Source organism: Sciurus carolinensis, chromosome 11, assembly GCF_902686445.1.
Source record: "Sciurus carolinensis chromosome 11, mSciCar1.2, whole genome shotgun sequence".
Lineage (NCBI taxonomy): Eukaryota > Metazoa > Chordata > Mammalia > Rodentia > Sciuridae > Sciurus > Sciurus carolinensis.
Window position 1 is genome coordinate 81,233,624 of NC_062223.1, and position 23,203 is coordinate 81,256,826.

The 23,203-nt window shown below is 43.7% G+C and overlaps 1 protein-coding gene across 2 annotated transcripts in view; it reads right to left on the bottom strand.

Annotated features, from left to right (window-relative positions):
- Nucleotides 1–23,203, bottom strand: part of Tenm4 (teneurin transmembrane protein 4) — a 712,052-nt gene that overhangs the window by 546,342 nt on the left and 142,507 nt on the right. For both annotated transcript variants that reach the window (XM_047517532.1, XM_047517531.1), the window contains exon 2: nt 22,564–22,619. The gene's annotated coding sequence lies outside the window, so the exon portion shown is untranslated. The remainder of the gene's footprint in view (nt 1–22,563; nt 22,620–23,203) is intronic.

Sequence of the window (23,203 nt, forward strand, 5' to 3'; positions counted from 1 at the left end):
CTTCTGTGCCAGCCCAACCGCGTGCTTTACAATCTGAGATGGAAAAGACCCTGCAGCCTGCTGCCTGCAAACAAGGAAAGTGACTGTGAAACACAGCCCTTTCAGGCAGGTGCCTACACCCAGGCCTCCTGGTTCCCCTGCTAGCCCTGGCTCCATCCCCCAGCCCTTCCCTGAGTCTTGTCCATTTCTCCAAGAAGGAAAAGGCAAGAGAGACAACTCAGTCCAGTAACCATTTCAAGACAGTGACGTGATGTCAGAAAACATGCCTCAAAGGGGCTGTCGACTTGTTAAAGTTTCCAAAGGCCTGTTGGAGGAATCTTGCAGTCCCAGCCCCATCCTAATGCCACAGCTGCAGACGCAGCCTGAGGGCAAAGCAGAGTTAGGGCTAGTTCTCCCTGGGTGACGGGTAATCCTTGGCATCCTGTATAGACAGGCCTTCGGGTTCAGCCTAAGACTCCAGCAGAGGGGAACCAGTGAGGGGAAAGCCAGACTCTGAAAAACCATAAGTAATTTGTATTTCTCTTTGGATGAAATAGGGGCTTTATTTTGAGAGAGGATGGAGCACACATGCTTTTCTGATTATATTTTCATCATGCCACCAAAAATGAACTGATAAACAGATTATAAGGCTGAAAGACCTGGAGATCATCTGATTTACCTCCCTCATTTTAAGGATGGGAAAATAGAGAGGGGTATGGGAAGCTTCTCTGCTGGGACTCATCCAGTTATAGAAGCAGAACCTAGGTTGGACTTCAGGCCACTGGTCATTCCACTTAGCCCCAAAGCCATGGGTCTTCAGCTGAAGCCTTCATTTTGGTGGCTGCACACTGTTAAGAGCTAAGAACCTGCGCAGCACATGTGAGAACACAGTGCTTGTGTGTATGGGGGAATATCAGGGCCATCAGTGTGGTTGTTCAGGTTGTGCCCTGCACAATGGGATCCACTGAAGAACAAATGGACTCTGAAAGGCAGCTCACCCTCTGCTCTCCCTGAGCCTTGTACCTTGGTGTCTGCTTGGCAGAAGTACGTCTTTGTCTAATCTCCACAGAGGGGCTAGCAGGAAGGCAAAGTGTTCACAGGGAGGACACTGGAGCAAGGTCCCAAGACGAGTTGTATCAAGCAGAGAAAGGAAGGGCGATACTTTGTAAGAGAGAGGATGTGCAAAGGACCACTCCTGGGGACACATCAGAGTTGGTAGCTGCTGCATCTCCTTCTGGCTGAACCCAGTGTCCTGTGACACCGGGGTCTCCATGTGAAGCCTGCCTTGGAGGACAAAACCAGAGCATCTCTTTGGACACCATCTTAGAGTAGAAAGTTCTGGAGCACATGCCTCTGCCTCCCTATCACCCTGTTCCAAGGACTCTGGTGTCCTGACAGGAACCTTAGAGACCTCTGTCACTATCACTATTGTACCCCTTGCTGCTTTCTGGACACCCTCTTGCAGCCTCCCTCCCACCCCAGGGGCCATTGTTCCCTGTTTCCCCACTTCCTGGGAGAGAGGAAGTCCAGCAGGGAGACCCAACCCAGCTGTTCTGCCTGCCCTGGCAACACCCCTCCCTCCATCCTTCAACTTCTGCAGCCTCAGGAAAGGGCTGAAGACACAGATTCTAAATATAGGTGCAGCCCGGTCCTCCTACCCAGCTAATATTAGCTCTTTTGTGGAATCTACCCGCAGCATCATTCCCTTTTTTTGGCTGTGCTGGTGGGAATTCTGCTTATAGTAAGGCAGGCTGAGCCAGCAAGACCGGGGAACACACCGAGCAAGTACCACGAGAGCTCCCCTACCCGGGGCTACGCCAGGTGATTTATAGAGCTCCTTTTCAAACACAAGATTTATGATTCTGTGAATTGGGAGGCCTGGGGAACAGGTGGGGGTGGGGTGGGGAATGAGTGGTTCTGGTTAATTGAATTTGTCAGCTTCCAGATGGAGGGGGCAATAACATTTGTTGGTAATTTACTCTGAGCCAGGGATACTACTAGAGATTTGGCACACGTGATTGCATTGAATCTTTCCAGCAGCCCTATGAGAGAGGAGGATTATTACTCTGATTTTACAGATCAGGGTACTGAGGCTGGAAGGAGTGAAGACATGAAGGCAACTTATCTTATGACAAATGGTTAGTCACACAGAGATGGGATTTGAACCCAGGGCTTTGTGACTCTAAAACCTCTGCTTTTCATCATGCTGTCAGTCCACTTGCTTCAACCCTGTGAGCAGGCTACTTCTGTGTGGCCCAGAGTGAGGGCCAGGGAGGCAGAGAGCTGGCTTTGGAGTCAGGGACTTGAACTCCAAGTTGGCTGTTGGCAGGCCAGCTGGGAGTAACTGATAAGGTTACCTGAGCCTGGGTTGGGGTACAGATAAAGGAATCCCCAAAGTGCTTCTGGCCCTGCCTCTGAGAGTCAGTGTTGTTTCTGATGGTCTTCATTATTTTTCAGCCAGTTCTCCGCCCTGGCTCAGAGAGCAAACTGAACATGTACTGACCAGGAGGCCCCAGAGCAGCCTCCCTGAGATCAGCTCACTGTCTTGCAACTCCTCTATACAAGGAGAACAACAAGCCTAACTCTGCCTAAGGCAGCCTGGTGCAAATGAGTCTCCTCATTTCCCAAGTTTGCTCAGAAGAGAGAGAAGAAGAGAGCAGATCTGAGAGGGAATGGTGGGGAGGTGAGAGGAATTGTTGTCATGTGGCTTCCTACCTTGTTCCAACAAGGATTCAGGGCAAAAGGATTTAGGAGTTGCTGATGCCTGAGAAGATGGTGGTCCTATTCCCCCAAAATGAACAGAGCCAATGAAGACAGTTGATAGAGGCTAGAAACACAAAGATCTAAGCTGGTCCCCACCAGGAAAATGAGTCTGGCTGGACACACTGACTGATGACTGTCCCACAGACTTATTCTCTGGTAACTGCAAAAAGGCACCTTCGAGAGCAGTCTACCTGGCCATCAGCATCTGGAGCAGAGACTCAGAATCCAAGACCAGGGCTGACTTGTATTGAGGAAGCTGGTGGCTGCTCCCGGAACCTCTATGAAGCCTTCTCCTCCCAGACTCCAGACATCAGAGGAGTTTTCCCACTTAGAGCAGCATCCGAAGAAGCTGCTTCATTTTCCCGCTTCATGTGTGTTGTATTTTATTGAAGTTAAACTGATACTAAAAAATCTTCTTTCTAGAAACCTCTTCTGGACCATTTCTCTGAGGAAGGAGGCAGGCCCATTAGCAAACCACTCAAGTGGCCCATGACAGTCTCTCAGGAATTACTCAGAGCTCGCAGCTCCCGAGTGGGGCTGGGTATGTGTGTGCATGTGCACAAGTGACAGGAGAGCGTGGTGACACTGTCACCATCAGGAAATCACAAACAACGGGATTGTTTTCAAGGTGAGGCAGGGGTTCTGCATCTTCCAAGAACCAACAGAGCCTGAAGGGAAACCTCACAGGCACGTCCACATGAGCATAACCAGTTAAGTGCACACGGGGCCCAGGAACACAGACCTACCTAACATGCACATCCAAGGTCAGACACACACGCATGTGGAACATACACGTGTGTCTACACTGGCAGATACCTGCATAGCTACTTATATATTTGCAGCTGTGGATCAGCCCTCTATATGTCTTAGGTTCTGCATGGGTCCAGGGAGGGTGGTCCTTCCAAGCTGGGAGTCCACCACATTCAGGACTTCCTTATTGGTCTTCAGCTCTGGAGGAACTCAGAGAACTTTCTAAATTGCCAAGAGGTTCATTTTCAACATGTTTCCTAAATGCCTTCTATCCAGAAGGCCTCGGCTTGTGTACCCAGGCAGAAAATGAGCAACACAATCCTGCAGTGCTTGACTTCTAAGAGAGGGGAAGCAGATAAGTTGGTGTTAAGGAGAGAGAATGGCAGGCAGGGTGATATAGAATAAGCTTCCTTGGGTCAAGTCCAATTGCTTCACTCCAGAGCCCAACACGAGGGGAGCACTCAGTAGTGCTTCATAGATGATCGTTCAGTGAATTAATTCAGGGCTACTAGGCCAACCTTCCTTGGTCTCTCTGTCCTCCTCACCACTCACAGAATTGAGTCCTTACTCCTATGGGTTTTTTCCTAACCAGGAAAAACCTCATGCCCCCCACCCCATCCCCACTCCTGTCCCCAAACTTCTTGTTCTTGCTCCACTGAATTTCATCCCATTTCTTCAGGACTCCAGGGCCTATGGGGTATGAGACCTTGGGCAAATTTTCCTTCTGCCAGGAATACGTGATGCTTCCTTTTCTGTCTGGAAAATCACTTCTCATCCTTCAACATGCACCTCAAATATCCCCTTGCCATAGTTTGAACGTTTGAGTCCCTTCAAAATTCATGTTAAAATTAAATCCCTGATATGACAGTCTTAAGAGGCGTGGCTTTGGGGAAGTGATTCAGTCACGAGGGTTTGGCCTTCATGAATGGACTTGCACCTTATAAAAGGAGGGCATTACCTAGACTCTTTTGCCTTTCTTCTGTTCTGCCATGTGAGTACACAACATCCCTCCCCCTTGGGGAATCCAGTAATAAGGCGCTATCTTGGAAGAAAAGAACAACCCTCAGCAGACACCCAACATACAGACCCCTGGGTCTTGGACTTCCCAGCCTTCAGAATCATGAGAAATAAATTTCTACTATTTAATAAATTATCCACTCTCAGACATTTTGTTATAATAGCACCAACATACTAAGACATGGTTCTCTTGCAGCTTTCAAAGTTCTTTCCTTCTCTCTCTCTCTTTCCCAAATCAGAAATCACTATAGCCTCCAAAAGGCTCCCAAAGATCCTTCTTCATCCTTCTGTGGCTGTCTTCCCACAGGGGCTAGCTCCAGAGGGCAGCCACGGCTCACTTATCCCAAAGCCTTGCCCTCAGTAAGTGATACTGGTGGGAGACTGGACAAGGAGTGTACTATAGCTCCAGGGCCTGGCATTGGGCCTTGTGAGCACTTTAGCTTGCCTCTCTCATTTGGGTGGAAACAGAAGAAGCAGTAGATGTCAGGTATAGGAACCAGATTTAGAAGGAAGCAAGTCTAGGTCATACACTATACTAAACCTTTCTCTAGGGATGCTGCAAAAACACATTCCTTCTCTAGGGACAAGTTCTAGGGTGTGATTCCCATCTCTCCATCTTTTGCCTCCTGGCCTGTGACTCCTGCAGCTTCCCGTCCCACTTAGCCTTCCCAAAGCTCTCTTCTTGGGGTGCCCCTGGGTATAAAAGCATCATTAAGGACACATCTCTCCCAGGTTAAACTCTTAACTCCCCAATGCACAAGAGATGCCATATTGCTGTTCTGCTGGAGAAACTGGGTCAGCCAGGCTGGGCTAGTAGTTGCTGGAGCCATGGGCCCTGTCTGCTCCCTTAGAGAAGCCTCAAATGAATTAATACCTGGTTGGTCCACTTGATAAAATAAATATATAAAATGAGATGATTTGAAATCTTCTTTATTGATTTATTTAGATTTCTAAAAGGTCACAGTCAATTCTTTCAGCAACTAGACAGAAACCTGGAATGAGTAGAGAGTTGGGAGCTGGAAATAAATTCAATGGCAGAAACACTGGACTGTCTTCCCACAAGCTAAGTGAAGCATTAGCTCTGCACAGAGAGATGAAGGAGACACAGCCCAGCCCTCTGGGAGCCCCATGGTCGAAGCAAAGCAGAGCTTCCAGGTTCAATGCAGATTCTAAAGCACTTTCTCAATACAGTGACATGCCTGGGAATGGCACAGGTATCATTAATGCTTACTCCCCTCTGTAACCCGCAAAGGAAGTTCTTATTCCACAGAGGAAGACACTGAGACTCAGAGAGTTAAATGTTAAATGACTTGTCCAGGATCAAGCAGCCAGTGAGTGACTCCAGATTGGAATTCAGGTCACTAGCTCTTAGCGTTGGTGGTCTCACATCCATTACAGACTAGGACACATTTTCAGTCTGGTTTGTAGTGGTTTCTTAAAAATACTGGAGAGGCCTTTCTTCATATCATTGTAATAAAAAATCTAGGAAGCAGCATTAATGTAATGTCCCTATTTTACCAATGAGAAAAGGGGTTCAATGTTATCTGCCCCAGCTTGGAAATAATAGTTGAGCTCAGAATTAAATTTTTTTTTTTGGGGGGGTGGATACTGGGGATTAAACTTAGGGGTGCTCTACCACTGAGTTGCATGCCCAGTCCTTTTTGTTTTTTATTTTGAGACAGGGTCTCAGTTGTTGAGACTGGCCTAAAACTTGTGATCCTCCTGCCTCAGCTCCTGAGTGGCTGAGATTATAGGCGCACATCTCTGCACTCTGCTAGAAGTAAACATTTTTGAGTCCCACCTCCTGGTGAGCTGGGATGGCCTTTCTAGAGCAATGGAAGACAAGATGAAGTCCATGGGATGGGCAGTGATTAATGACAGGGTGCCAGGAGACCCACATTTCATCCAAGGTGATTCTCCAAAGTCTAGACTGGCCTTTGTTATTAGATCTTATTTTAGATCTGCTTTGGTACCACTGGACTCCTGTTGAGACAAAGTCTCCAATCCTTAATACCTTTAATGTCCCAGCATAAAGTTTAGACTCCTTCACAAAGTACACAGGTCCTTTAAGACCTGTCCACTGGGCCTCTCCAAATCACCTTCCAGCTGTTCCTCTAAGCCCTTGTGAATATCTTTGAATATGCAGATAGCTCTGCTCTCACTACATTCCTGGCTCTGTAGGACCCCTGGCCCTGTTCCACAGCCCACTAGGCAAACCCTTCTACATCCTTTAAGACTCTGTGTGGACCACTTTCTTCTGACATTGTTCATCTTTGATACCTCCTCCCTCCACATTTCTGTGGCTTCCCTTATATGCCTATGTTAAAGCCATGTTCATGCTTGTGAGTAAATGAATAGACTCCAATGTGCCCCATAAGACTGAGTGCTCCCTGGAGCAGCAAGCCCGATGGATTCCTTTCTGTGTGACCAGACACTCCATTAAAGGACCTGGCACAGGAAAGAGGCTTAATATATAATTGTGGAATTAACTAATGAAGTCACTGTATAAATGAGTAGATAGCCACAATTTCAAGCTTCTCTCCTTTAGAAATGTTCAGGACGACATCATTATCTGTACTGTTGTGAAATTGTTGCATTTCAGGGTGTAATCTTAGACCCTTGTTTCTGTGCCGCAAGCAATTTCAGCCAGGGATATTTTTTCATCAATTTCACATATTAAAAAGTAACAAAAACAAACACTGGACTTTTTTGTTAACCTCCTTGTGGATATTTTGATTTTCTAGGAGGACAAGGATGGATTCCAGGGGAGATAATGGTATGAGCATTGGTCTTGTTCAGCATGTGGTGGAGAGGCCAATCTATTATCTGTTATGGAGGAGAAAGTTTTGCTTCAAAGGAACATCCATCCAGGCATTTATGCTCAAATGTTTAAAATGCTAAAATTGTATTTGTTCTGTCCACTCTTGGTCCTCAGTGATCAGTGCCTCAACTAGCCTCAGTTTCAATGTCAAGAAATTCAATGGCCCTCGCAAGCACAAGAACCTGGGTTCAAATCCCTAGCACCACAAAAAAAAAAAAAAGAAAAAAAGAAATTCAATGGCCTGCCCATAGAGAAATTTTCCAATACCAAGTTTCTAGGGTTCATAGATTCTTTTTCTGACACAAACAAGCGAAAAGACATAACTGTAAGCTGTCATAAGCTTTATGTTCATCATGACTTTTCAAAGTTTATAAAAAAGAGGCAAGATTAACACTAATCCTTTACAAAATCTTGGGAGAAATAAAAGAGGGAGGAATAATTCCCAGTTCATTTTATGATTCTGATACCAAAATCAGACCAGGACACTACAAGAAAAGAAAATTATACAATGAAACCCCCATAAATGTAGACAGAAGAAATTCTCAACAAAATACTACTGAGCTGAAGCAATAACATATAGGAGTATATACCATCGCCAAGTGATTTATCAAGATATGTAAAGTTGGTTTAGCCAACAAAAACAATCAATCTAAAACACCATATTTAGACAACAAAGGACGAAAACCACATACATGATCAAGTCAATAGACACAGAAAAAGAATTTAACAAAAGCCAACACTCTTTTATAACACATACACATGCACACATACACACACACACAGAGTAACACTCAACAAAACTATGAAAGGAAGTAATCCTCAACTTGATAAAAGTCATCTTTGAAAAAAAATCACAGCTAACTTGTCAAAGACTGAGTACTTGCCCCTTAAACTTAGAAACAAGACGTGTCTGCTCTCATCACTTCCATTCAATATTGGATTGAAATTTCTAAGAGAATTTAGCTAAGAAAAATAAATGACAACACTCAGATTAGGTGAAAGAAGAAATGGAACACTCTTTACTCATAGACAACAAGATTTTAGATGTCTAGAAAATCTTAAGAAATCATAAAAAAAACTACTATGAATTAATAAGCAAGTTCAACAAGGTTGTAGGATATAAGATCAATAATTGTAGTTCTACCCACTAGCAATAACCAATCCAAAAATACAACCAAGAAAACAATTTGATTTATAATAGCATCCAAAGGGAAGAAGAAGAAACTTAACAAAAGAAGTACCGTACTTGCATTCTGAATATTATGAAACATCATATAAAGAAATTTTAAAAGGTTTAAATAAATGGAAAGATATGCCATGATCATGGCTTAGAAGACTTAATATTGTATAGATGGCAATATTGACTAGCAGATTCAATACATTCCCCATCAAAATCCCAGCTGGATTTTTCACAAATAGAAATGGACGGTGGGATACTAAAGTTTACATGGAAATGCACAGGACACATAATTCTCAAAAATCTTGAAAAGGAAGAAAAAATTTGGAGAATTTTCACTTCTACACTTATCATTTTATAAGCTACTATGAAGTAGTAATCAAAACAGTGTGTGATATTGCAAAAAGGATATCCATATCCACATCAATGGAATAGAATTGAAAGTCCAGAAATAAACTTCATATTTATGGTTAATTGATTTTGAATAAGAGTACCAAAACAATTCATTGCAAAAGAAAATCTTTTCAAAAAAATAATTCTAGAATAATTGGATATCCAAATGCAAAAGAATAAAGTTGGACCAAGATACCATGCAAGATAAAAAGATTAACTCAATTATTACTGTATGTACATGTATGATTATGATTACACGAATGGTGTGAATCTACATCGTGCACAACCATAGAAATGAAAGGTTGTACCCCATTTGTGTACAATGAATCAAAATACAGTCTGTAAAAATAAAATAATAATAAAAATGGTTAACTCAAAGTGGATCATAACATACATGTAAAAACTAAAACCACAAAACTCTTAGATGAAAACACCAGCATAAATCATCGTGACTTCAGATTAAGCAATGGTTTCTTAGAAGATGTGACACCAAAAGCACAAGTGACAAAAGAAAGAAATTAGATTAAAAATATTGGACTTCATCAAAATAAAAAATCTTTTTCACTACAAAGGACATTATTAACAAAATTTTACACAAAAAATACAAAGAACCCAATCAATAAATGGGCCAAGGAACTGGACAGACACTTTATAGGCAATTAATTAAGACATACAGGCAATTAATAAATATATGAAAGAGTGTTCATCTCTAGTAATTAGAGAAATGCAAATTAAAACAACTCTGAGATTTCATCTTACTCCCATTAGAACGGCTGTTATCAAGAACACAAACAATAATAGATGTTGGCGTGGATGTGGGGAAAAAGGCACACTTGTACATTGCTGGTGGAGTTGCAAATTGGTGCAGCCACTCTGGAAAGCAGTGTGGAGATTCCTCAGAAAGTTTGGGATGAACCCACGATTTGACCCAGTTATCCCATACCTCAGTTTATAACCAAAGGACTTAAAATCAGCATACTATAGTAACTTAGCCACATCAATGTTTATAGCAGCTTAGTTAACAATAGCTAGTTTGTGGAACCAACCTAGATGCCCTTCAACTGATGAATAGATAAAGAAAGTGTGGTATATATACACAATGGAATATTATTCAGCTATAAAGAATAATAATATTATGGCATTTGCAGATAAATGAATGGAATTGGATACTCTCATGCTAAGTGAAATAAGCCAATCCCCCAAAACCAAAGGCTGAATGTTTTCCCTGATAAGTGAAAGATGATATATATGGGGGTAGGGGGTGGGGGGTGAGAGTAGAATGGAGGAACTTGGGAAATGAGAGGGAGGAGGGAGGTTATGAAAAATGGTGGAATGAGACAGATATCATTACCCTATGTACATGTATGATTACACGAATTGTAGGAATCCACATTGTGTACAACCATAGAAACAAAATGATGTACCCCATTTGTGTACAATGAATCAAAATACAGTCTATAAAAAATAAAAATAAAAATAATAATTCATAAAAAAAGAAAAATAAAAAAATGAGAGAAAATATTTTCAAGTCATAGATAAGTAACTTGTATCAAAAATACATAAGGAACCCTTATAACTCATCAATAAAAAGACAAATAACTCAGTGAAGAGATGGGCAAAGGATTTGAATAGACATTTCTTCAAAGAAATTTTTTAAATTGACAAAAATCACATGTAAAGATGCTGAACATTATGAGTCATTAGTGAAATTCAAATTAAAGCTACAATGAGATGCCATCTCAAATCCACAAGGGTGTCTAAAACAAGACATGATAAAAAGTTTTGGAAATGACATTAAAAGTTTTTGAAAATTCATGTATTTCCAGTGGAACTGTACAGTGGTACAGCTACCTTTGAAAACGGGTTGACTGTTCCTGAAAATGTTAATCATAGAGTTATCACGTGACCTAGCAATATCACTCTTAGATCTATATCCAAAAGAACTGAAAATAGATGCCCACACAAAACTTGTTCAAAAATGTTCACAACAGCATTATTCGTAGTAGTCAGAAGATGGAAACATCCCAAATGTCCATCATCAACTGATACATGGATAAACAAAATGTAGGATGTGTGTATAAGACAGAGAAAGAGAAATAAAGTACTGATTCATGCTACAGAATGGATGAACCTTGAAACCATTACGCAAAATGAAAGAAGCCAGACTTGAAGGCACCATCTTGTATGATTCCATTTATATAAAATGTTCGGGATAAGCAAGTCCATAGAGAGAGAAAGAAGATTAGCGGTAACCAGGGCTTGGGGGAGCAAAGAATGGGGAGCAAATGCTAATAAGGATGGGGTTTCTTTTGGGGGTGATGAAATGTTCTAAAATTAGATAGTGGTGACGGTTGCACAATTCTGTAATTATTCTACAAAATGGGGAATTGTATACTTTAAAAGGGTGAATTTTATGGCATGTGAATTATATCTCAATAATGCTGCTATAAAAATATGCAAGAAAGAGACTGTAGGGAATGTGGAAAAAAATGGAAACAGCTGACTTGCTAAAAGGAATGAGATGGAAGGTGATTTTATTTCCTTTCCCGTTATTGTTGTATTAATGTTGTTTGTGCAATAATAATGTGAACAGAAGAGAGGGGTAGAAAGAGAGAACCCAGCATAGAAAATGGCCATAGCTTTTGAGTCCAGAGGTCTGGGTCTGTTCTTCCTTGCTGTGCTAGTGACTATGTGCTCTTGGGTATGTGACTTCACCTCCCTGAACCTCAGGTTCCTTTTTGTAGAAGTGGGAATAACACCAACCTTCCAAGCTGCTGTGAGGATTATATGTGGCCTTTCACACCCAGAGAAGATATGTAGCAGGTGCCCATATTGCTTATTCACCTTCATCTTCATTTATTTATTCAAACAATTATGGAACATCTGTTGTATACTGGGGATATAAATGAACCAAGATTAGACCTCATTTTAAAATGTTTTGGTGTTTAGAAAGAAAGACACAAAACAAGTTCATTAGGAAGGGTAATAGTAAAGATGTTTATGTGTAGCTTGCTGGACAGGCTATGTGCCTAGACAAAATACATTTCTGAACTTGGGATGAGAGTTATTGGTGAAGGGGCCAGACCAGGAAATGAAAACTGGCAAAAGAAAGATAGAATCCATAACCACAAATCCTTACGCTGGCATGTGGCTGTTCTGTCCTGGGATTTCCTGTGTATTGGCACGTGCGATTCTGAGAATGCCGGCAAGGAAAGGATTATTACACTGCTTTATAACTGAGAAGACTGGTCCTGGAGGGTCAAGAGAGTGTGTGCTTTGATAAAGGCAGCACGTGGGGCCACAGCTGCCTCTTCTTCTGGGAATCCTTGGTTACACCCGTGAGGAAGAAAGATGGTGGGGGAGTGAGGTGCCAGAAAATGAATGGTTCTCCCCAAGTCATGGTTGGGAGGAGGTATTAGGTGTGTAACCTGTTTCCCCTGGGGGTCCAGTGAGAAAGCAGGCCAGATGGAAACCCAGGACCCATACGGCCCTAGATCATCCGACAAAGATTTCATGTATTCCTTGAGGAAATATGTTCTGTGTATCACCAATGTCTAGTAAGTACTTCTCCAGTGACCTCATGGTCAGTGTGCTGATTCTTCCCCCTGCCCTTGAGACCCAATATGAGAGCTCAGAAGTCACACATTACAGACCTGTGGGGCCCATGTCTTCTGGTTAAAGCACACACACACACACATGCACACCCCCACACACACTCACACAACAAAGACACCAGCCCAAATCTCAAGGGCAAGGAGGTGGGACACTGATTTGTGTTTGTGTCCCCAAGGGTCTAGTTTAATATCTGGCACAGAATTGGGGCTTCAGTGGGTCCTTCTTGATAGCAGCCTAACTGATCTTGAGTTTTATGAAACCTTCCCTCTGCAAAGGCAAGAGACTTCCTTTTACCAAACATATCTTTCTGGGAGGAGGATGACTGATCAGAGTTCAGGCATTCTGCCCAAAGACCCTAGTTGGCCCCCCAGAGACGCTGCCAAGCTTTTGGTAGTTGGCCAGCTGATCTGACCACAGTCTCATTTATCAAGAGCCATAACTAGACCATGACTTGGCTGCTGCGTTAGCCCCAGTTCGCTGGCCCTGACAGCGAGCCTGTGACTCCAAAGGCTCCTTATCACTGGAATATCTCCAGAATTGAATGAAACAGACCACTGTAGGCCCAAGGGCCAGGCTGTGCCCTGAACTCTCAAACCACCCTGGGCAGGGAGAGCTGTCACCCACAATGACCCGTTGGATTCACAGGACAGACCTAAGACAAGTCTGTCTCTGTCTCTTGAAAGATAGCTCATCTTTGGAAGCACCTTTACCTCTCTGAGCCTCAGTTTCTTGTTTGACTAAAGTGGATGTAATGTCTTATTAGGGAGGCTGTGTAAGCTGCTCAGATGGACAGGTTTATCAGGGATTATTGATGGATGACGTGAGAGTGTGATGACAGGAGAGTGTATGTTGAAAAAAAAAGAAAGACATCAGGGGAAACTGTCTTTAGTAGAGAGAGAAGAAAAAACAAGTTAGTGCTCAAAATGGTCAGAGGACATAATAAGGGGAAATATAAGAAAATCACATTTTCCAGTAGACGCATTGGGGAAATTCTCTAAGGTCTACCAGCTGTTCGATCTTGAAAGCTCAATCATAACACTGAAGACCTATTATTACACCATTAATAAATGTCTCCTACAGATGTAGAGGGCAAAAGTAGCAAATAGGTTCCTTATCACAAGTGAATTCTGGCTGATTGATAACATTTACTTGGCGAATTGCATTTGAAAATGTTCCAAGATCTCATCTGGATGCGAAGGTAAAGAGGCTGTTTTAATTGGAGGTGTCTGCAGTGAGGAGGAGGGAAAGAACAGCGGCCTGTGTACCATGTGAGGTGGATGCTGTCACATTACAGCCAGATGCCCCCTTGGGGACGGAGGTACTCACTCCTCCAGTTTGGGGGCTTTTGCTGTTGGCGGCTGAAAGATCTCAATTGACTCTGTAAATGACCCCTAGTCCAAGAGAGTTGTCATTTGGGGGCACTCCACAGCTGTCACTGCAGTGGGCAGTAAGGTCAACTGCCCTTGACTTGGTGTGAAATATGTGAAGGGTCATCCCAGCTCCAGCGCTCCAGTGGGGCCAACTGAAGTCTCCCCTGTGACTATACTATAGCTCAACTCTTCCCTCCACCCAATCTTGCTTCCCTTACCCCCTTTTAGTTGTTGGTCCTAAGAGCACATCCTGATGAACTTTCTGCATGCAAATCTCTGTCCCTGAGTCTGGCCCTGGAGAACTCCACCTAATACATTATGTATTTGCACAAGCTATCCCCTCTCTGCCTAGTTAATAGCTTGTCATCTGCGTTTACTTACTCTTCAGCGAAGACTCACATTAGCCAATGAGAGCAACACATAGTCCATTAGTCTTCTCTTTTTAACTTGCCAGCAAGGAAACTCAAAGTTCTCTATCCTTCCTTCTCCTTTGCATATGGCAGAGGTGAGTTTTGCTTTAGACTTTGAGGCTCTCCAGTCTGTAAAGGCTGGGTTGGCTCCATTCCTCTCATTCCCAATCACTCCTCTTCCCACCCTGTAACCCTAAAAGAGACAGATAGCCTTTACCCACAACTCACTTTTAGGAACCATTAGAAAGCAAAGAAGGAGGAGGAGCAATATGTGTTAATGACAATCACTGGCATGATGCTTTCAACTCATATGTATGTATTGCAGACACAGCAACTCTTTGAGGTTATTGTCATTTCTTTTGGATAAAAGGTACAGAGAGGTTAAATGATATTCCAAGTCACATAGCAAACTTATTGCAGAATCTAGACTGGAATCTAGGTTTCTTGGCAGACAGTTGTACAGATTTCAGCCACAGGTAGAAACTGCTTTGGGGGCCTCTGCTGCTCTCTCAGGGATCATTGCAGTATCTCTAGAGAACACTGAAACACCAGAATTAGTTCAAGGGTCTTCTCCCATCCTCCGTTTTTGCTGTTGTGGGGCCCTGGGATCTTGGTAGATCTTGGGTCCTGCTTTGAGCACTGAGACTATCATGGAATCCAGGAAATGATCTAACAATCCAGTGCCCAAATCCATGCTACAGCCTGCGCAAGTGGCCATACTGTTCCTGTTTGGAACACTTTATTGGTGGGGAGCTCACTACTCAGAAGGCTGCTTATTGGCATTTGCAGGTAAATGGATACAGTTGGAGAATATCATGCTAAGTGAGATAAACCAATCCCAAAAAACCAAAGGCCAAATGATCTCTCTGATAAGCGGATGATGACACATAACAGGGGGTGGGAGGGAGGCAAGAATGGAGGAAAGATGAATTGCATAGAGGAAAAAGAGGGGTGGGGCAGGGGTGGGGGAAGGAAAAATAACAAAATGAAACAAATATCATTATCTTATGTACATGTATGATTACAGGAACAGTACAACTCTACTTTGTGTACAACCAGAGAAACAACAGTTGTACCCCATTTGTGTACAATAAAGCAAAATAAATTTTAAAAAAAGAAGGCTGCTTATCCTGTTGTCCTCTCACCTATACAACTGGAACAAAACTAAAAAGGACAGCTGTGCCATTTAAATGAGATGATAGATGCAAAGCACATAGAAAGCACTCAGTGAATTCGATTTTTTTCTATTTCAGTTCAATGTACAACAAGCAAACAGAATCAGCCTATAGGGAGTATGTGCTCAGCTCCAGTTACTGACCCAGACATGTTTCTAGGGGGTTACTCAATCCTTACACAGTCCCAAGATAGAGCTGGAGAAGTACAGAGGTTTGGAATGTGGTCTTTTTGGCCAAACCATTTAGATTTGAGGTCTGGCTCTACCATTTGTCTGTGTAACCCTAGAAAAATCACTCAGTCATTCTGTTTCTCAATTTCCTAATCTGAAGAATGAGGAGACAATATGTTATCTACCTTATTAGAGATTGTTATCTAAGTGCTTAAAATTCTGCTAGGCACATGGTAAATATTAAGTGCCATTTTACAGACCAAGAAACTGAGGCCAGGAGATTGAACCATTTCTCTAGGGTCAAATGGCTTAATGAGGGGCAGAGCTTGGACATAAATCCTGGCCTGCCTGAGTGACAAGTGCATGCACTTTCCTTTTATATAACATTTCCTCTGCTGTTCCTTTTGCCGTTTGTTTTGTTTTTTAAACAAGAGGGGTGGGAGATGCCCATGAGGAATTCTGCCAGAGAAGCTGGTACTTTCGGTTCATTTGAGAAGGCTGCTTGTTCTCAACAGCACAGCTGAGTGAGTTTGGGAGTCAAGTTCACAGGCAGGTGATAAACCGTGGTGCTACCTGCTTGCTGAAGAGACACACAGGGGTTGAGAGAGCAAAGACCTACTCAGGTTCCCAGATCTGCCACTGCAACCAAACCTGGGCTTTTGCTTTGGTGGGAGGAAAGGATGGAATAGACAGGTCACCAACCTCCACATGAGCATGTGGATGGGTGACTCTTGAGTGACTCTGCGGCCCTGAGATGTTCTGATAAGCACTTCTCAAAGATAGGGCAATCATTTTTGCTCTGTGCAGCAGTGGCTTGAAGGTTGGTCACTGGTTGATGGCACTGCTGTCGGATGCAGCTAGTACAAGGCAGTGCCTCTGTTGCACAAAGGAAGGTTTGCATGGAGGAGTAAAATTCAAAATATTTAATGACTGATAGGCACAGGCAGTGACCAAACAGATCAGACGCTGCAGTAAAAATGAACGTCAGTTGCAATCAGCAGGGTCCTGGGGTACATCCCAGCCGTACCTTTGCCTTGGTAGCAAGGAAGCCCAGTGTGCAAACAGAAGAGGAGCCACGGGGTGAGGGCCCAGGAGTCAACGGAGAATTGTCAGCTTATCTCATATGGAAGTCCCAGAGGGGATTCCCTACCCTGCCCCACCCCTGGACTCTGCAGAGTATAGTTCAAAAGTCACTGAAGTGCAGAAAAGAGTAAGTGCCTTCAAGGTCCAGCTTCAAGACCTAGCATCACCATCTCCCTTGGGTGCACAGGACTAGCCTCCGAAGGAGCAAAGCCCTAATTCTACCTGAAGACATGTCCATGAGGTTCCAAATGAGACTGTCAGAAAGTTACTCTGCTTACCTTTCCCTTTGCCAGGAGTGCTCATTTGCAGCCTCCCAAGGCAGGTGCTCCTGCTCTAGAATTTATAGATGAGGGCACCAGCGCTCCACACGGTGGTCCCCAGGATTCAGAATGTAGCCTGGAATTATGCAACATGAGCTTTGGCCTGTCAGGAATTCCATCAGAATCCTTGTTCTGTCCAGGTAGCCCCCGGAGACACTCCTAGCCCCTCTCTTTGCCAGCCTGATCTGCCTCTCTGCTGCTTGACTTTCAGAGAAAGCACATGCTCCTGCTACCTTTTGGACAAAGTCACAAGGGGTCAATTATTTGCAGCATTGAAGCTGGAGTACCATTTCTTGGGCTTGCATAAGATGAAGCTCCACATGATGAAACAAGTCATTGGTCCATGAGGTCCAGTGGGAAGGTACTACAAGGGAAGGCCCTCCCCTGAGAGCAATGTTCCAAGACTGTTCTTTCCCTTTCATTCAGTCTCACCCACCAACAAGTTTGCTATAGTGGACCTGTTAAACCAAGAGCAAGTCCAGAGAATGCAGCTGAAACACTTGCCCACTATTCACAGAACTCAAAAGATTATGTCTCTTGATGTTGACCCCCACTTGTATCTTACAAATTGGATCTACTACCCAGGAAAAACACCCTTTTCCCATTAATCGTGTTAGTGGCTCTTCATTCTGTCTTTCACATATGACTATGAATTTCTAACTTTCACTAGCTTCATATCTTCTCCATGGAAACCTCATGCAGCCCAAGATTAGCAGGCCCTGGATTTGAGTGACAGCTTCACAGGAATTTACTGAAGGAGCCCTGGGAATCAAATGTGGCTATGAAGTACCTGAGGACAACTGGGGAGTGCATCTGGATGAGACAGGACATCCACTGAGTACAGACTCTCATGTTAGTCAGCCCAGGTCCCCTCCTAGTTCTGCCACTTATGCTTGTCATGCAACCTGGGACAGTGACTCAAAGTCTTCAAGACCTTTTCTTTAGTATAAAATAACAGTATCTTATAGGGTTGCTGTAAATATTAAACAAAATAATATGATCGTGCATGATATAAGGATGTTTTTATCAGTCATGGTCGCATAAAATTATGAAAAGTTCTTACGGACTAGTGACATAGACAGTATCACATTATAGCATGATACATTCCCCACATATTTATAATGATGCCGGTATAGACAAATCTACTTCATTGCCAGTCATACAGAAGCGTAGCACATGCAATTATGTACAGCACATAATATTTGATCATGATAATAAGCAACTATGTCACTGGTTTATGTATTCACTATACTGTATTTTATCATGGTTTTAGAATGTAATACTTATGAGAGAAGTTTACTATAAAACAGTGTGCTGTGTTATGCCAACAGCAGCTTCATGCATCTCATGCTCACTGTGTCCCTTGAATGCATCAAGAGGTCACATACAGTGATTGACTTAGACCATCTGGTTTGTGTAAATATATCCGATGATGTTCACACAATGATGAAATCCTTTAACCTCATGGTTCTCAGAATTTATCCTGTTGTTAAGAGACCCAAAACTATACATAAAGCACTTAGCACATGCCTAGCATGTAGTCAATAGTTCACTCATTATTAATATTGTTAACCATTCAAACATCTATTGATCAGGTGCTATAAACCCTATACCTTGCTGGGAGCTGGAGCCACCAGTTTCTACCCTCGGGATCTGCATGGTCCAGCAGAAGAGGACCACAGGAAAACCAACAATTAGAATGCAGCATGGTGAGTGCTTTGTTAATGATTATTTTTTAAAAGAACACTCACTAATAAATGACCACTGTTTCTAGATAGCCACTGTGTGCTATTTGCTTTATTTAAGCCAAATGCATAAGCTTTCTAGTCCTAGAATCTGGGTTCAAATTCCAGCATTATCACTAAATTATTATGTAATCTTGGGCATGTCAATTAACTTCTTTGAAACTTAGTTATTGTGAAAAAGATACAAGTTAGAAAAAAATACATACCCGTCCCCCAAAATACCTTGCACATGGTAGGTGCTTAATAAGTGTCTATTGACCACAGGAATTGAATAAGCATTTTGAGAAGTGACTAAGAGTGTGTAGAAGGCCAATACTGGGTGGCTGCTTTCTCCCACTCCTGGAGAAACTGCCTAAGAAGTTCTGAAGGCAGGCAACAGGTCCACCAGGGGTGTGTGACAAGATTGATGCCAGGTGGCTTTTCTGATTCATAGTCAATTCTGAGCCAATGACTGCAGCCACAATGACTTGAGACTGACCACTAGGGTGCAGTTGCTGGCAAGAACCAGGCAGAATGTTCCAAACAGCAGGCTCTTCAGGACCAAGGTGGATAAAAGGCAGAGGGGTATAGTAAAGAAGCACACCATGTGCCAACCAGGTTGGATGCTCTGGGTTCTACCAAGCATCACTAAGCTGGCATTTCTCCAAGGGCACACTGATCAGGACGGCTCATGCTGACTCCAGATCAGGCCTTCTGAGCTGGCAATAGACAAGTCACATCACATTTCTCTTTGTCCCAATTTCCTTATCTGTCTAGTAGAGTAATTCTGCCTTTAATGCAGAGTTGCTGAGAGAATCAAATGTAAAAGAACCTTGAGAAATAGACGATATCATAAAAATAATGCATTATCATTACTGTCATCATTATTGCTACTACAGCGGCTGTGTATCAGTCTTTTACTATGTGTTGTGGATTAGCATTAATACTTCTCACAACCTATTACCTAAGAAATGAAGAAACTGAGGCTGAAAGAGTCATGACCACCACTAGTCCCTTTTATTGCCTCTGTGAATTCAGGAAAGACACCTCTTCCCCTGGGCAGCTGCAGCTCTGGGACAGGTAAATTTGGCAAGTAGAATGGATACAGGATGGTGGTGAGTTCCCACTTCCCCTTGACTAGACAGCAATACACACGACACACTGTCAACAATGGTTTGCAATGACCTGAACAAAATGTTGAGTCGATTGGTTCAATAAAGACCAAGCTAGGACTCACATGCAGGCCTGTTATATTACATAAGTCACAAGCACCCCAGGTGGGCAATCGCTTGCCTGGAGCCAATGGTTCCTCTGTGGACCACAAACACTGACTGCCCTTCCAGTGAGTGTGTAACTCAGCCCCTTGCAGGCCTGTGTGGGGATGAACAAGAACGATGCAGACAGAACTGTACACCTCAGGGAGCGCTGCGAAGGAGCCCTGCGAATCACAATGCACCAGCCTCAGAGCTGAGCCAATGCCCAGAGAGGAACAGAACTGCACAAACCCAGACCTGTTTACACGAATGAACATTCTTGTAGTGTGACCTGATAAGTCTGTTGCTAAGCCTGCCTTGCTTCCTGTCGCAGAGCACCTGGCTCTCAGCTCAGGAAAGATAATCACTGTGGGAACGAGCTCTGCTCCTGAGACCTGGCAGGTTGCTTGCAGTCTAGGGTGAAACCTGCCTTTCAACAGGACTTCGCCTCTTCCCGTGTCAGACCAGGGGAAACCCAACCCTTGAAGGAAAGAGTTTATACACACACAGTCCTGCTGGCTGTCTGCAGCCATAAGTGACCCTTGGGGAAAGGAAGGTGCCCCGGAACTCCCAGCTCAGAGTACCTCCTGCACAAAGACCTTAAAGTTCCCTGCTGGGACAATGGGAGACACAGGACACATGGGCAACTATCATCTGTCAGTCCCAACACCAGCCCTGTCCCTGGTGAGGTCCAGGCGGGGAGATCACACAGTACTGAAGTGGGAGTGGGGGCTGTGGAGGGCAGGAAGGGGGAAGGACTTTGGAGAGATCAAAACAAATAACAGACATTTTTATCTGACCCCAAAGAAGAGGAGTAGGGAGAACTGGGTGATACCAGCCAGAGTGAAAGAAGGGGCAGCCTCCCCTAGACATGAAAGAGTTTAATGAGGCTTATTAAAAGCCCATTTTGGGGTCCTGCTGAAAAATAATACCCACAAGTTTTTTTTTTTTTTTTTTCCATAAGAATTGCTTCCTAGGGATCACATACACACAACACACACACACACACACACACACACAAAGCACCCCCACAGATTCACACTCACATTGCTCACAAATCCTGCCATCTTCACATCCCCACACTTCAGGTACCTCTACCTCAAGGATGCCACCATTTACCACACACATATAAACTGTAAAACAGAAAAAGCAGGTCTAGTCCCGGAGGTTAGTCATGCACCCTTTGAAATTCCAGACTTTGAGGCAATCCAAGAACTTCCTCCACAAGGAGTTGTCCTCCACATAAACAAACAGCACAGCCTCTGATCCCTATCATTCTCCACGCTGCGCCTGAGGCAAGGCAGTTCCGCAAAGGCAGAAGCTACCAGCTTGCTTTAGTCCGGGATCATTAAGCTTTGGTGGGAAGCAGCAGCCTTCGGCAGGGTCACTGCACAAGAAGGTGGCTGTGTTCCCTGGACCTTGGCAGATTCTCTCTGATATGCTAAGTCTCAGTCACTTGGAGGAGACCCTTGTCCCAGGCAGATTTCCCTCTGGTTACCAACTCAGCCAGAGTCCACAGCTGCTATTATTGCCAGGAAGGGAAGGCATTGCTTCTGCAACAATCAGCTAGACACGGGAAAGAACGTCTTGCAGAAAATTAATCCCACATCGGCATGGGCTCCATCCTAGAGCCTGTCTCCCCAACCTCATCCCTGCTGCCGAGGGCTAGGGCACAGAAATACCCATGCACAAGCTAAAACCATCAGGGGGAACCATTTGCTATGGTTAGAAACCAATGCTTTGAAGTTGGAAAGGCTGGATCTGGGGTCCAGCCCTGAGTCCTACTCCCTGGATGGCCTTGGCCAACCTGAGTCATGGGTCTCTCCTCTGTTGATAGCAGTAACAACTTCTTGCCACCTTACAGAGTTGTGTGAAGATCACAAAACACTCTACCAACTATAAACTCCAAAGCAGATTTTAGAAATTCTCATGAAGAAACACTATTGAGGAATGGAGGAGCTCATAAATTGGGCTGTGATCTCCTCAAGGGCAAATCCTATCCTGTATTGAGCCTGTCAACCCCAGGGCCTGGGACAGAGACTAACACAGAATTTTCTGTAGCAAAACAGTTGGAAAGAACGAGGGCAAAATAAAGGAAACTTTGTGTGTAGTGGCATTCTGAGGGTCACAGAGCAGGTCATTGTAGGACTGAGTTCAACACCCCTGACCCCTTGGACCAGTGCTGTGGATTTTACATTCATCAAATAGACTAGGTCTATTGCAGGGACAGTCGGTGAGTATCATACCAGCCACAGCACCACCAGAATCTAATGGGCCTACCACTCCCAGGAAAAGACCCATCGGAGGCCAGGCCATGCCTGGGAGGTCTTCACAAACTCACCCTAACATTCCAACTCCATGATGGGAACAGACAGAAACGAGTGCACACAATGTGTGAGGGCCTCAAACCAACTCATCTTATTCCTTACTTGAATTGGGCAAAACAGGAAAGTCACAAGACTGGGGCTACAGGGTCTGGCAGAGGTTGGGTTACAGAGACTAGAAGTATATTTTGTTTCAGGCTTTCTTTCAGCATCACTTACCTACTGACCAAGTGTCTGAGAGATCACCAGCCCTCTCTGATGCTCAGATTTTCCATCTGCAAAACAAGAAGACAATCACAATTAATCCCTCGAGTCCTCTGCACTAAAATGCATCACTGGTTTTATACCTAATGTTGGCTACTGACTATCCGTGATCCCATGTAGCAGAGGAAATTGCCAACGGTCAGGGGTTGCAAGGGAACTATTCAGAAAATGAAGTGTGATCATAAAAAATTAAATATGGTAATTAATAGTTATGTGCCAAGCATGGATGCCAATGGTGCCCAACCCCCAGGACAGAAGATTCAGTCTTCCAACCATTTGGGCACTTATGTTTATTTTTCATAGATGTCAACCTACAAAAGGTCACTAAGAAACCAGAAGACAGCCTCCGCAACAGCGAGGAGCTAAGCAACTCAGCGAGATCCTGTCACTAAATAAAATACAAAATAGGGTTGGGGATGTGGCTCAGTGGTCGAGTCCCCCTGACTTCAATCCCTGGTACTTTCCCCACCCCTCCCCTGTAAAAAAAGAAAAAGAGCAAAGAAAAGTGTTGCAACCTCAACATGCTCCTTCCAGCATTCTGGGATATTTTTTTCCAATCTTAATTTCTTTTATATATAGAGTTCACCTCTTTCCA